Source organism: Sinocyclocheilus grahami, unplaced genomic scaffold, assembly GCF_001515645.1.
Source record: "Sinocyclocheilus grahami isolate Dianchi unplaced genomic scaffold, SAMN03320097.WGS_v1.1 scaffold1497.1, whole genome shotgun sequence".
Classification (NCBI taxonomy): Eukaryota; Metazoa; Chordata; class Actinopteri; order Cypriniformes; family Cyprinidae; genus Sinocyclocheilus; species Sinocyclocheilus grahami.
Genome location: NW_015506676.1, coordinates 173,133 through 186,546, shown reverse-complemented (window position 1 = coordinate 186,546; position 13,414 = coordinate 173,133). Strand labels below are relative to the sequence as shown.

General features: G+C 37.6%; 1 protein-coding gene across 1 annotated transcript in view; it reads right to left on the bottom strand.

The window, feature by feature from the left end:
* Nucleotides 1-12,975, bottom strand: part of LOC107570728 (protein FAM222A-like) — a 28,142-nt gene extending 15,167 nt beyond the window's left edge. Inside the window, exon 1 of the mRNA XM_016256988.1 lies at nt 12,682-12,975. The gene's annotated coding sequence lies outside the window, so the exon portion shown is untranslated. The remainder of the gene's footprint in view (nt 1-12,681) is intronic.
* Nucleotides 12,976-13,414: the final 439 nt, after the last annotated feature.

Genomic DNA, 13,414 nt, shown 5'->3' with positions numbered 1-13,414 from the left:
AGATATCTTTAACACTTCTAAAGTTACAGGCATGCAAACTTTGGAAAAAGATTATTTTTGCCACTCAAGATAGGTATGGTCTATTAAATGGTTTTGATAAAAGGAAACAAGACACATTTCTAGTTTCAACATTATTTGCTCTTCAGACAATCCCCTTTAAATACAATAAGCATCAACTACATACAAAGTGACCCACACTTGGTTTTTGAGCAATGAAAGTGTGCGCAAATTTAACAATTTACTCCTGAAGCCACATTGAGATCCCAGTATCTCTGGAACTGAACCATTCAGGGCCTTAAAACTAAAGATACCAAAAGAAAAGTTTGTTAAGAACCAGAATCTAAAAAGATATTGAGATATCTTTAATACTTCTCGAGTTACAGTCATGCAAACTTTGGGGGAAAACACACAAAAAGTGCTTTTATCACATTTTTGAACGGTCACCATTGGCATATAATGCAACAAAGATTGCTAAAGTCAACAGATTTTACTAATAGAGCTACCAATCTCTGTGGAAAAATAACATAATGATGCTGCGATCCTTCTCAAGTCGTTTTGACCCTCCTGTAATTTGGCTCCAAATCTCCGGTGAAAAATGTCATTTTGAGCCCCCTCTACAAAACAGTGCATATCAATCCATGACATTTAATATTTGGGCTTTCATCACTATTTATTTTTTGTCTTCCTTCATTAAAAATCTTACCAAAGTCAACAATTTGAGCCGGGGAAGTTTCTGAAATTTGGTAGATTTGACACAGAATGACCCAGCAGTCATTAATGTGATTGGACGAGACGGATACATTGTGAATGTTGCCAAAGCAACAAGGCCTGAAGTGTTATTGCTTTTGTCACATAATAACAACATTAAAGGATACATCATTATTTTATGAATGTTATAATAAATGGAGCACTGGACTGACCAATCAGAAGACAGGAACACAGCTGAAATATGTGAAATCTCTCTGTTTCTGCACCATGAGATTAAGAAAACACACATGCAAAAAGAGGTTTTCACTGAACAATGATATTTTTGTCTGTTCCGTCAAGTGACTTCAAAATATTTGGAATAAGGTGCCAAAGTCATAATTAATACTATAAAATCTATTTATATTTTCCCCAACTTTTGTGCTTTCCATTTACATTTTTCTGGATCACGTTTTAATGGGTTAAATCAATTTTAATCAAATCACATGTCTAATCAGTTGAGTTCATAAAACTTTTAATCAATAATCTTTAAAATGTAAAACATAAAAATACAACAGAACATCATGATTTGTGTTTTTAATTTTATTATCTAATAAAGAGCTGCACAACAGTGTTTTAATATTAATAGTACAATATTTATTATAAATAGTATTATATTTAAGTCATAATTTCATCAAGTTAAACCACACTTTTATTTTTGTGGTTTGCAATGAAGACATTCGAGTTTCTGTATTTGATCTTAAAATTAATTACATTCTTTCATGATGCATTAAGCTGATCAAAAGTGACAGTAAAGACATTTATAATGTTACAAAATATTTCTATTTCAAATAAATGCGCTGTTCTTTTGAACTTTGTTCATCTGTGAATCCTGAAAAATAAAATGCATCACAGTTTCCACAAAAATATTGTGCAGCACGACTGTTTTCAACATTGATAATAATCAGAAATGTTTCTTGAGCAGCAGATCAGCATATTATACTGATTTCTGAAGATCATGTGACACTGAAGACTGGAGGAATGATGCTGAAAATACAGCTGCACATCACAGAAATACAGTACAGTTTAACAGATACTCACACAGAAAACAGCTGTTTTACATTCTAATAATATTTCACAATTTTTACTGTATTTTTGATCAAATAAATGCAGCCTCGGTGAGCAGAAGAGACTTTCATACTTTTAAATGGCCCAAATCCAGATCAGAAACACAGAAGTCAACATGAGGCTGAGTAAAGATCAGCAGTGCTGGTTGTTAATTGTACTGAAGCATCTCTCTGTTGATCTTGTCGTCTTTGAGCATCAAACTCTGAATGCAAGGACGGTAAATCCTTGGCACTCGGCAGTGACATCGGCACCAGCGATAAGAATATAATCAGGCTCAATGAGGGCCGGCGAGGGCCCGCGGGAGATAAAGGGTCCCGCACACCGACGCCGATCTTTTGTCTCCCCAGAATGTCTGATAAGACGCGGCAGCAGACAAATTGTGCATCTATTCTGGTATTTGAACACCTCTCAGGCCCGAGGGCAGAAACGGAGGGCGTCTTATTGTACGTTCAGTCATCAATATAGAGGCGAGGAGCGCTGGGTGTTTGAGGAGATAAGGTCACATGACAGACGGGACCCTTTACATCTCACCTGATCCTCTGAGAGTCTCAGGATGAAGAAAGTGAAAGTTTATCTAAGGTGATTTTGGAAGTTTTTTTTTTAAACATTCGTTTCTTATTTAATTGGTTCCACATTATTTGCTGATTTTTACTTTATTTAAACTTTGTGTCATTTATTTATTTTATTTGACATCAAGGTGTGCCTCCAAGCTTTCTTACTCGTTTTGCTAATAAACGTTCTACGTTTCGTATTTAGTTGGTTATATATTATACGTGTTTACTTATTTCCAGTTTTGTATACCTATTAAACTTTATGCAAGTTATTTTATATTAGGCATAGCCTGCCCTATAGCATGGTGTATTTTTATTTGTTTTGTTAATAAAAGTTCTGTTTTATATATATAGGCTAAAGTGAGTTTGATGTTGTATTTTGTTGTTGCATTCAAGCAATTAACGCCGAACTGCCGCTAATTCGAAACATGGCGCTTTTAAGCTATTTAAAAGCGAAGGAAAGCGAGGAAAAGAGGGAACGCCCCCGCGGTGATACCGGTATTACCGGTGTTGTCATACGTCGATTAACCGGTGGGAAAATTTCCTCACCGTCACAACCCTAACTCACAAAGACTCAAACTCCCATGAGCCTCTTCCTCAAGCTCACAGCGCAGCTTCAATTCTACATTTTATAATTACATGATAGTGAAAAAGGTTTAAGCTGGCACTCGTTCACGTCTTAAAAGTCTCTTTAAGACAACTTATCTTCATCTACTTGAAAGATGAGAGAAAGAAAGCTACAAAAACTGATTGTCAACAACAAATGTCAAATCAGCAATCAAAACCAACAAAGGCTCTTCTGCTCACCAGGGCTGCATTTACTTGATCAAAAATACAGTAAAAAAGTGAAATATTTTTATGATTTAAAACAGCTGTTCTCTATGTGAATCTCTGTTAAACTGTAATGTATTTCTGTGATGCGCAGCTGTATTTTCAGCATCATTACTCCAGTCTTCAGTGTCACATGATCTTCAGAAATCAGTATAATATGCAGTGGTGGAGGTAACGAATTACAACTACTCACGTTACTGTAAGTAAGTAGTTTTTTCAGGTACTTGTACTTTTTTGAGTATATTTTTAAAGCTGTACTTTTACTTGTACTCAAGTACAAATTAAGCAAAATAGTCAACTTTGTTACTTTTAAATCATAGTTTGTTACCAAGTACCCCCACAATTTGAATTGATATTCAAACCTTTGACGGCACTTCAGTAGCCAATATAGATATCCGATCGTGAAGGGACCAATAAAAGATATCTGAACCGGGAAAAGCCGCCGCTACAGAAAGCTGATCAGACAGTGAGGGAGCTCAGCGTGATTTATGGACTCAAAGTTTGGAGGAACAAACTACATGGTAGTGTTATCATAAATGTCTATATTTTGATACCGATACTGAAATATCTGACACGGTTCCATTACTCATTTTCCACATATCTACCGTATACACAGATACAAGCTGCGTCTCTCTCCTCTCCAACAGCGAGTTTAACACGCATCCGCCTCCTGTCAGTTACAGTCTGAATGTCCGCGCGGGATTAGGGCTGTCGCGATAACCGCAATATTGTGCTATAGACGAGCAAACCGCAGAGGAATGCAAGAACCGCAGCAACCACGATTTTTGCGCGTTTTATTTTTTGACAGTCCCTTTCCACCACCTTGTGGCGCAACACTGTAACTGCACCGACTGACAGCCCGTCTAGAACGCGCGCAGGTGGAGATATCAATAGAAAGTCTCTTGTCCAGTCAGATTAGAAGATCAGATTACAACTAGGCTAACTGTTATACATATAGGCTAACGATAGCCTAACGATCTTCTTGTCAGGTTCATGTTCTGTTATGTGGATCGTTATTTTGTCATTCTCTTCTGTTTACTTCACTTCTGTTTCAACGCTATTTGGTTTCATATATACAAATTATATATATGTGTGTGTGTGTGTGTGTGTATGCATGCATGCATGCGCATGTATGTATATATACTGTATATATATATATATATATATATATATATATATATAATACAGCATTCCGCGCTATTGAGCCACTAAATTACCGCAAGGGAAATTCCCTCATCGCGACAGCCCTACGCAGGATTGCAGGTATTCTGCATAATTTTAATAATTCCCTCACAAATGTGGAGAGCGCTTTATTGTAACATGAGAACACAGTCATGTAATCGCAGAAAACTGGATGCGAGCTCTCAAATAGGCCTAACTTATACACATGAACTGCCCGTCCTCTCACTCCGATATTGCTTGTGCACAGACTGTGTGCAATCGCGATCTCTCCGTGCTTTTAAAGCAGAAATTATTTCTCTTTGCTCCTGGATTAAACTTTGTCAAGTAGAATAGATCCACGCCTGATTATCTAAACAAACCACATATATGGCTCTTAAAACACTGCTTATAAAAATTCAGTGTTGTCATATTGTGAATACCTTGTTTTTTTTTGTAAATTCAACTCAGTTTGAAATCAAATTTGCTGTAAGCTTTTGCAACAAAGTCACCCTATTTTAAAGACACAGATACACAGAATGAGCAAATGTTTAAGATTGAGATTTTTGTAATGGTAATTGATCAATGTTTATATGCATGTAAATTAAAGCCTATATTAAAATCTGTTCATCATATAAAGCAAACGTGTCTTTTTTAGAAGACTTGGATTAAACCATTTAAAGCTTGAAATAATGGTTGCCTTGACAAATAAAGGATGGACAAAAAAAAATGTTAGATATTAAAATATCTATATGGCAGTATACAGTATAGTTTTGCCAATGGTATTAAAAATTATTAAAATCGTCATGAAATCAAAAATGATCCTACTTACTTTTTTTAGTGCACATTACTAGTTTTATGCTGAACACTTAAACCGTGGAAGTCAATACACCGGGGAAAAATAATAATTGTAGGCCGTCATAATCTTTAATCAAAAACTGAAAATGTGTTTCCGCTCTGGAATGGCGTTCTGGCTCTGATGACGTCAGTTTGACGGCTTAAACCGAAATAAACCGTTACAAATTCATGACGTGTTTTCTAAAAGTTTAAACTGTTTTAACTGTGCATGGCTACATCTCGCGAGTGCAGCAGTCATATTTGTCCGTCTAAAAACACGCTGAATATGCGTTCTGTGTGAATGGCTTGGTTTGGGTTTTAACCTATTCAAGATCTTCTCCGCATCGAGCTTCTATATTGCTCTAATATTTTGAATGAATAACGCAGCAGCGGCGCGTCTCGTGGGCTAGATTAACAAAACATTAAAATGCAACAACGTCACTCACATCATCATCACCGCATCTCGCGCGCCGCTGATGACGCTCCCTGACGCACACCTAACATTCAAATGCTTATTTTAAATTTGACTAATATTCAATCTTTATTCACAATCTCCTCATCACAGGCACAGCACTCAATTCAGCATGTGTTTGTGTGTGCTGTCTGCGTCACCATAGCACGTGCCTATATCGTGCGCTATATCAAACATTTTTTCTATCGATATCGAAGAAGGTGTACCGTCGATAAATATCGATACCAGGCTTAATATACAGTATATATCACTGGTATTCTCATATCTACAAGGGTTGTGTTAAATCAGCTCTATTGACGTCCTATAGATCTGTCTCTCAGGTTAAGAACTGGAAAGTGAATTTTAAAGCTCCTCGTCGTCAAACCCTGGATTTTTCCCAATCGTCTCCTTCAGGTTGAGTGACCGAAGCTGGAGATCAGGGGTGAAACGGCACATCAAAGCTGTGTTTAGCCCGTCTCAAAGCCCCAGCGGCGCTGAATAGACCCGCTCTCTGTGGAGATGGGATCCTATCAGAATAATAAGCAGATAACGGGGCCGTTTCCCCCAGCTGGGGCCGCGGGGGAGAGAGAGAGAGAGAGAGTTCGACACGCTACATCGCCCGATTCATCCCTAAAGCTCCTCATGCATTTTTAATGGAATCAAGGCTTAGCCGATAAGAGACGGTCCCGTTTAAATTTCCTAACGCTAAGCATAATTGGTATCAGAGCGCAGGAGAAAAGACAAAGATGTTTCTTTTGAGGCGAGCTGCTAAATAACCTCTGAAACTGTTCAAGCACATCTCACAAAAGCCTCCGATAGGAAACACGCACTATTTACATTCCAGCATTTATAAAAGAGATCTGAGCCGCTCTTTACGAGCGCAATCACATGTAAATGTTCCTGTGGAGCTCTGACGGATTATACAGCGACTGCAGCTTCAGCCAACTCTCATAACGACTGCTATTACTCAGTACATGATGACAACTGTAATTAGTAACGTGATTTATTAGACTTGACATTTTAGGTAGTGTATTCTGACTACTTTTGGATTTGTTTTGAACTAACTAGTTTATCCCAGTTTTGAATACGATTATTAGGAGCCTATGGAAAACACGGAGGCAAAGATATACTAAAAGATAATAAAAGTTCGGGTTAACTTGAAGAAATTATGACAGAAATATATTACTATTCTATGGTAGAATGTACTTAAAGTAATCATTTTACAATTTTATTTAAAACTTTATTTAATAATCACAATACTGATCGTCAATGTTTTATTTTTAGCAATAAATCTCTAACATTTTTATTATAGATTTAAATTTTAAATTGTTAAATTGTTAATGTTTTATGCCTTCATTTGATTACCACTGTTTTTTATAATAAATTTGTATTAAATCATAAATCCAGAAAAAATAAGAACATAGAACCTCTGGGGAAATAATAATAATAATAAATTAAGCTTTTACATTTTTTTCAATAATATTTTTTATTATTATTTGTTACATTGTATAAGTTTCATGAATTAATTAAATTAGACATGCTTTTTTATTTTAATTAAAATATTTGATTAAACTATTTTAAAATATTTTAATTAATGGAAAATTATTCATTTTCCATATCAAGTAGAGGGAAAAAATTATGGAATCATTCAATGTTGAGGAAAAAATTATGGAATCAGCTCATAATTTGCATTTCTGAAACAAACACCGGCACATATCTAAAATGCTAATTAGTCAGCCGATAGAGAGCTCACAGACCTTAACGAGCTGTTGGACTTGGCTAATTGAGAGGAATTTAAATTGAACCATTAAAGTCCAGAAAAATTTTAATGGAAAAAAAAATTAATTTTATTTAATAAAAATTTTTTTTTTTTTAAACGGACCTTAGTAAAAAATAAAGCGGATTTCATTGGGCCCTAGATTATTTTGTACCACATTGACATAAAAAAAAGAAAGAAAGAAAGAAAATATATTCCATTCTTTGTTATAAACCATATAAAGTATATGATAAATATAATGATAATATTTCATTATTTTATATCAGTGTTTCACCAACTGGGTTTCGTCAATGAAATGCAAGGAGTTGTGAGTTAATAAAAGCTAATAACTAAGTCATAAAAATGTAAAATAAAATCGAAACACTTAAACACTAAAAATGATGAAATATTCATAATCAATGTGACCATTACTGATAACAGAGAGCTGTGAACATGCAAACGTGCTTATACATGACTGTAATATGAACTTAAAATCTCTGGGTGACTTCAAGTAAATATTTAAGTTCAAAGGGGTTTGGCTGATAAGAGTTCGGGAATCACTGCATTACATTTAATGAAATTCTCATCAGAATGCCCACATCTCATCTGATGAACGGCTGTGCTGGATGAATACGTCTATCAGAGCAGCGCTGATAAAGCGTCTGAGTGAGTGTCGTTCCTCACCCGGGAGACTCGCGGGGCAATTCATTATGCTGTAAAGGGTCACTGAATCCTTCAAGTCATTAAAAATGTTAATAAAACAGGGAGCTCATGAAGAGATGGGCCAAATGCTTCCTGCAGGGCATTTACACGCCGCAGAACCTCTTAATGACGGCTCGGCGCGGGACGCCGCAGACTTCACCCAGAAAATGGACTTTAGTCTGCGAGCGCTAATCCTGAATGACCTCCACCTGCGTCCCACGACTCGACGCGCAGAGATAACGCTGCCGCGCTTCAGAAATCACACTAAATGACCTGCTGGTTTGTTTGGTTCACGGGGGGAGAGATAGAAATCACTTAGCAAACTTTAATAACTCTAATACCCCCGTCCCCTTTCACCCCGTGTCTTTATCCTATAAAAATAAAACGAGCAATTAGGCCGATTTCAGAGGACGGCAGCATGCCTATAATTACACACCACATCCTCGGCAGATAAAAGGTGATTAGCGTGGATGCAGAGAGGAAGTTGCTTAGCAACCAGAAGATTGACATCATCCCTGTAAGTGGAGCGGCTGAGCAATTAATCACTTCACCGTCACAAACAGCAGACCTTCAGCTGAGGAGCAGAGCAAAGTACAATAAAGCCTCCTCTGCTCACCAAGGGTGCATTTATTTAATCAAAAATACAGTAAAAAATGTGAAATATTATTAGAATGTAAAACAGCTGTTTTCTATGCGAATACGTGTTAAATCAGAAATGTTTCTCGAGCAGCAGATCAGCATATTATACTGATTTCTGAAGATCATGTGACACTGAAGACTGGAGGAATGATGCTGAAAATACAGCTGCGCATCACAGAAATACATTACAGTTTAATAGACAGTCACATAAAAAATTGCGGTTTTAAATTATAATAATATTTTTAAAAATGTACTGTATTTTTAACCAAATAAATGCAGCCTTGGTCAGGAGATACACACAGTAAACGCACCTTCTACAATGTTCAATTAACAGTGTCATAGACTTGGCAAATTAATTTTTCATAAAGACATCTGTTGTGGGCGTTCTTGGAGGTTTTTACAAGGTTTTTTTAAATAGTGTTCATATCGATATCGGAATTATATCGTATCGACCGAGATTAAGAAATATACCGTGATATAAATTTGGGCCATATCGTCCAGCTCTAGTCTGAAGGAAACTTTTGGCTTGTCTTCCGAAGCCACAGGAGGGCGCAATGAGCAAAATAATGCAGCGCATTTAAATCGTCAACGCAAGGAAGTAACAGTGCATTACGTCTAAATTAACTCATACAAATCAAATATAATTTCGTAAATTGCATAAAAAATATGAACAAAGCAGCATCGTGTATTTATGCATTGCTCAATCCAAAGAGCCGAATCGCCATCACACAGACTGCATATAAAACATATGAGACGCAATGAAACGGAATAAACCTCCACAAATTCGTGACGTGTTTTCTAAAAGTTCAAACTGTTTTAACTTTGCATGGCTTTCTATACATCTCTTGTGTGAGACGTGAGAGCAGCAGTCATATTTGTCCATCTAAAAACACGCTGAATATGCGTTCTGTGTGAATGGCTTGGTTTGGGTTTTAACCTAATCGAGATCTTCTCCGCATCGAATGTCAAGAAAATGTCATCTGTCTGTGCCAAAGTAACCAAAGCCCTGAAAAGCAACATCATAAAGACAGACACAAACAGAGCGGACGAGCGCACGAGATTCAGCTAAAATACCAAAGGTTAAAACTATAGAGAATAACACTTCAAATTCAATCTGCACTGCAGCCGAAACACAATTTGAGCACTTTACAAACTCAAAAAGCAAATAACTTTCTAACTCGGACTGGAAGATGCCATTAGCACAGAGGAATCGTCCCATAAACGCTTCCTAACGGCATGAACCCGTGCTCCTGCTGGACGAGCTGAGTTCACGTATCAAGAGTAATTCATGTCCAATGATATCTGCAATAATGTGAGCTTTCAGATAATGTGGATTTCTGCTAAACGGCCAGTGAAGCCGTCATTAGCATGCACATAAGTGGTTTCACCCTTTTAGCTGGAGAAAGGGGGGAAAATCAATCAGGGGAAGTGAGCCTAAATCTATAACATTATGGGTTTTACATTCCTCACAAACTGGCCATTTATCTGAGCAGGACTAATGCTCCCACAATGCATTTCACCGGGAAAATAGGAAGATTCAAATGGCAGAGAAATGACTTCAGTATCTGAGATCACAGCCGTTCCTGAAAGCTCAGTTAGCAACTCAACAGACACACTACGTGGTAAAATACTACGCTTTAGGACACAGACCAGAGCAAAACCATGGTGTCTTATTGCTTTATAGCTCTTCCCATGATGTAGGGCTGGGCGATATAGCTGAAAAATGTATAGACGATATAATGCTTCATATCGTTCGGTATCGATAATTATTTGACATTTTTTATAACCCTTTTTAAAACAGAGCAATAGAATTTTTATTTTTTTAAACCACTGTATTTTTTAATTAACCCAATTTATTGAGACAAACAACAACTTTTTTGTTTGTTTTAACAGTCAAACACACAATAAAAATTTAACAAATATCTCATCTCTAATGTTTTATATGCAGATTAAATAGGTCTGAAGGAAACTTTTGTCGTGTCTCCCGAGGCCACAGGAGGGCGCAATGAGCAAAATAATGCAGCGCATTTAAATCGTCAACGCAAGGAAATAACTGTCTATAGTAAACGTGCATTACGTCTAAATTAACTCATACAAATCAAATATAATTTCGTAAATTGCATAAAAAATATGAACAAAGCAGCATTGTGTATTTATGCATTGCTCAATCCAAAGAGCCGAAGGAGCTTCTATATTTCTCGAATATTTTGAATGAATAACGCAGCAGCGGCGCGTCTCGTGGGCTAGACTAACAAAACATTAAAATGCAACGTCACTCACATCATCATCACCGCATACAGATACACAATAATGCTGATATTAGCAAACACTTATTTTCACGTGATCGTTACTCATAAATGTGATGTTAATATATTTTTCAAATCTTCAAACGTGAAGATTTATAATCAATTGTGAAAACTGTTGGTGGATTCGGAACACTTCTGTTAATCAGTCAAACAAATACAACCGCTGGCAAACATTACGGAATCATCACACTTAGATGTTCACGCAAATATTTTACTTAATAAGAAATAAACAAATTACAGATATGACAAAACTATTTTTGTTTCATAATTCAACACTGGTTATGTGAAACATACCTCAAACAAATGAGATTAAAATATTTTAATTAATGGAAAATTATTTTCCATATCAAGTAGAGGAAAGAAAATTATGGAATCTCTCAATTTGAGGAAAAAATGATGGAATCGGCTCATTATTAGCATTTCTGAAACAAACACCGGCACATATCTAAAATGCTAATTAGTCAGCCGTTAAAAGAGAGAGCTCACAGACCTTAACGAGCTGTTGGACTTCGCTAATTGAGAGGAAACATGGCCCCAACAAGAGAGCTGCCAGCTGAAATGATGGAAAAGATTATAAAACTCCTTCAAGATGGAAATCCAACACCGAGTGTGGCAAAAGAAGTCGGATGTTCCCAGTCAGCTGTTTCTAAAACTAGGTGCAAATATAAACAAAATGGAAAGGTTACATAAGGAAAAGAGACAGGCAGACCAAAGAAGACATCAAAGCGTCAGGATAGAAAACTCAAAGCAATTTGCCTTGAATATAGAAAATGCACAACAAAACAAATGAAAAACACATGGGCGGAAACAGGAGTCAATGTGTGTGACAGAACTGTAAGAAACCGGCTGGATGAAGTGGGATTTACATATAGAAAAGCCAAACGAAAACCAGCATTAACACCTAAACAAACGCGTCAACTTCGCAAAAACGCCCATATATCGCAAAAACGTTTTTACGCTCACATGAGGTGGTTTTTCAGGCAATGCGAAAAAGCATTTTTGCATTTACAGGTCACATGGCGTATGTAAAAAGTCTTATGATCATTCTTCAGTGTACTATAACCTCCAAGAAACACGTCATAAGTGGCCGCGCTCCAGTATAAGGGGCTTTCCCTACTATTAATGCTTAGACAATTTACACTGCACACGTCTGCGGTGCAGTGTGGCTCTGATACGGTCCCTGAAGCTGATTACGGCCACTCAATGCTTGTTTATTGCAGCCGTGTGTGTGTGTGTGTGTGTGATTGTGTGTGTGTGTGTGTGTGTGTGTGTGTGTGTGTGGTGTATGATTGTGTGTGTGTGTGTGTGTATGATTGTGTGTGTGTGTGTGCGCGTGTGATTGTGTGTGTATGATTGTGTATGAGTGTGAGTGATTGTGTGTGTGTGTGTGTGTGTGTGTGTGTGTGTGTGTGTGTGTGAGATTGTGTGAGTGTGTGTGTTTTACAGACTCCAATAACAGACATCAAAGCGCCGCCACACACATCAATCAGGTGACATCAAAGACACCGCGCAGCCGTCAACATGCGTTCAATTTCTTCACAAACCCACAAACTCAGTCTTTACCTCAGCGGAGGAAAAAGAAACGCAGACGAAGCTGTGATCATCCAGCTGCCGCAGACAGAACGGAATCACACTTACCATGAACTGAAGCTTGAAAACCATCTGATGGCAGCAGAATGCAGCGCTCATGAGTCCGTCCGCGGGTGACAGCTCCAGCGGCTCTGAAGCTCATGTTCTGACGGAGCTGATAAACACACCTGCTTCTGCTTCTGCTTCATCCGCGAGCCGAGACACGCCAGTCATCGGCTGAAGATCAAATACAGCTGATAAATGAAGCAAAAAAAGCTCGAACGCAGAAAGTTTTGCGGTTTCTGAAGTGAGTTTGTGAGTGATATCAGACGAGCCGAAACTCTCCTCGGTGTCTCCTCATCTTCTGATCTCACACACAAGCCACGCGACGCTCTAACGGAGTCTAAACCAATCAATTACAGACGCCGTGCGTTCCGACCAATCATTAGCGACAGGGGGCGGGGCAGAGAGACGCGTAGCAGAGAGTTCGCGGAAAATCTTAAAGGCGCAGCTGCAGTCATGTGCGTTTCTAATTCAACTGCTATTCAACCACGTTTACTTTATTTAACTTCATGTAAGAGAAGTAAAACCTCTCAGTCAAACAGCAGAGCAGATATCTATTATCATTAAATCAGCACACATTGTTCAGCATGCTTTGACACTGAGCACCTTAAATGTTTTTAAAGGCATATTTGTATGTCAGATGCTCTGCTGCTCAATCTGGCACAGTTATTTTAAACACAGGCTGATAAATCTTCATCATGCAGACAGGCGGTGAAGTGTGTGTGCATGTACATCTCAA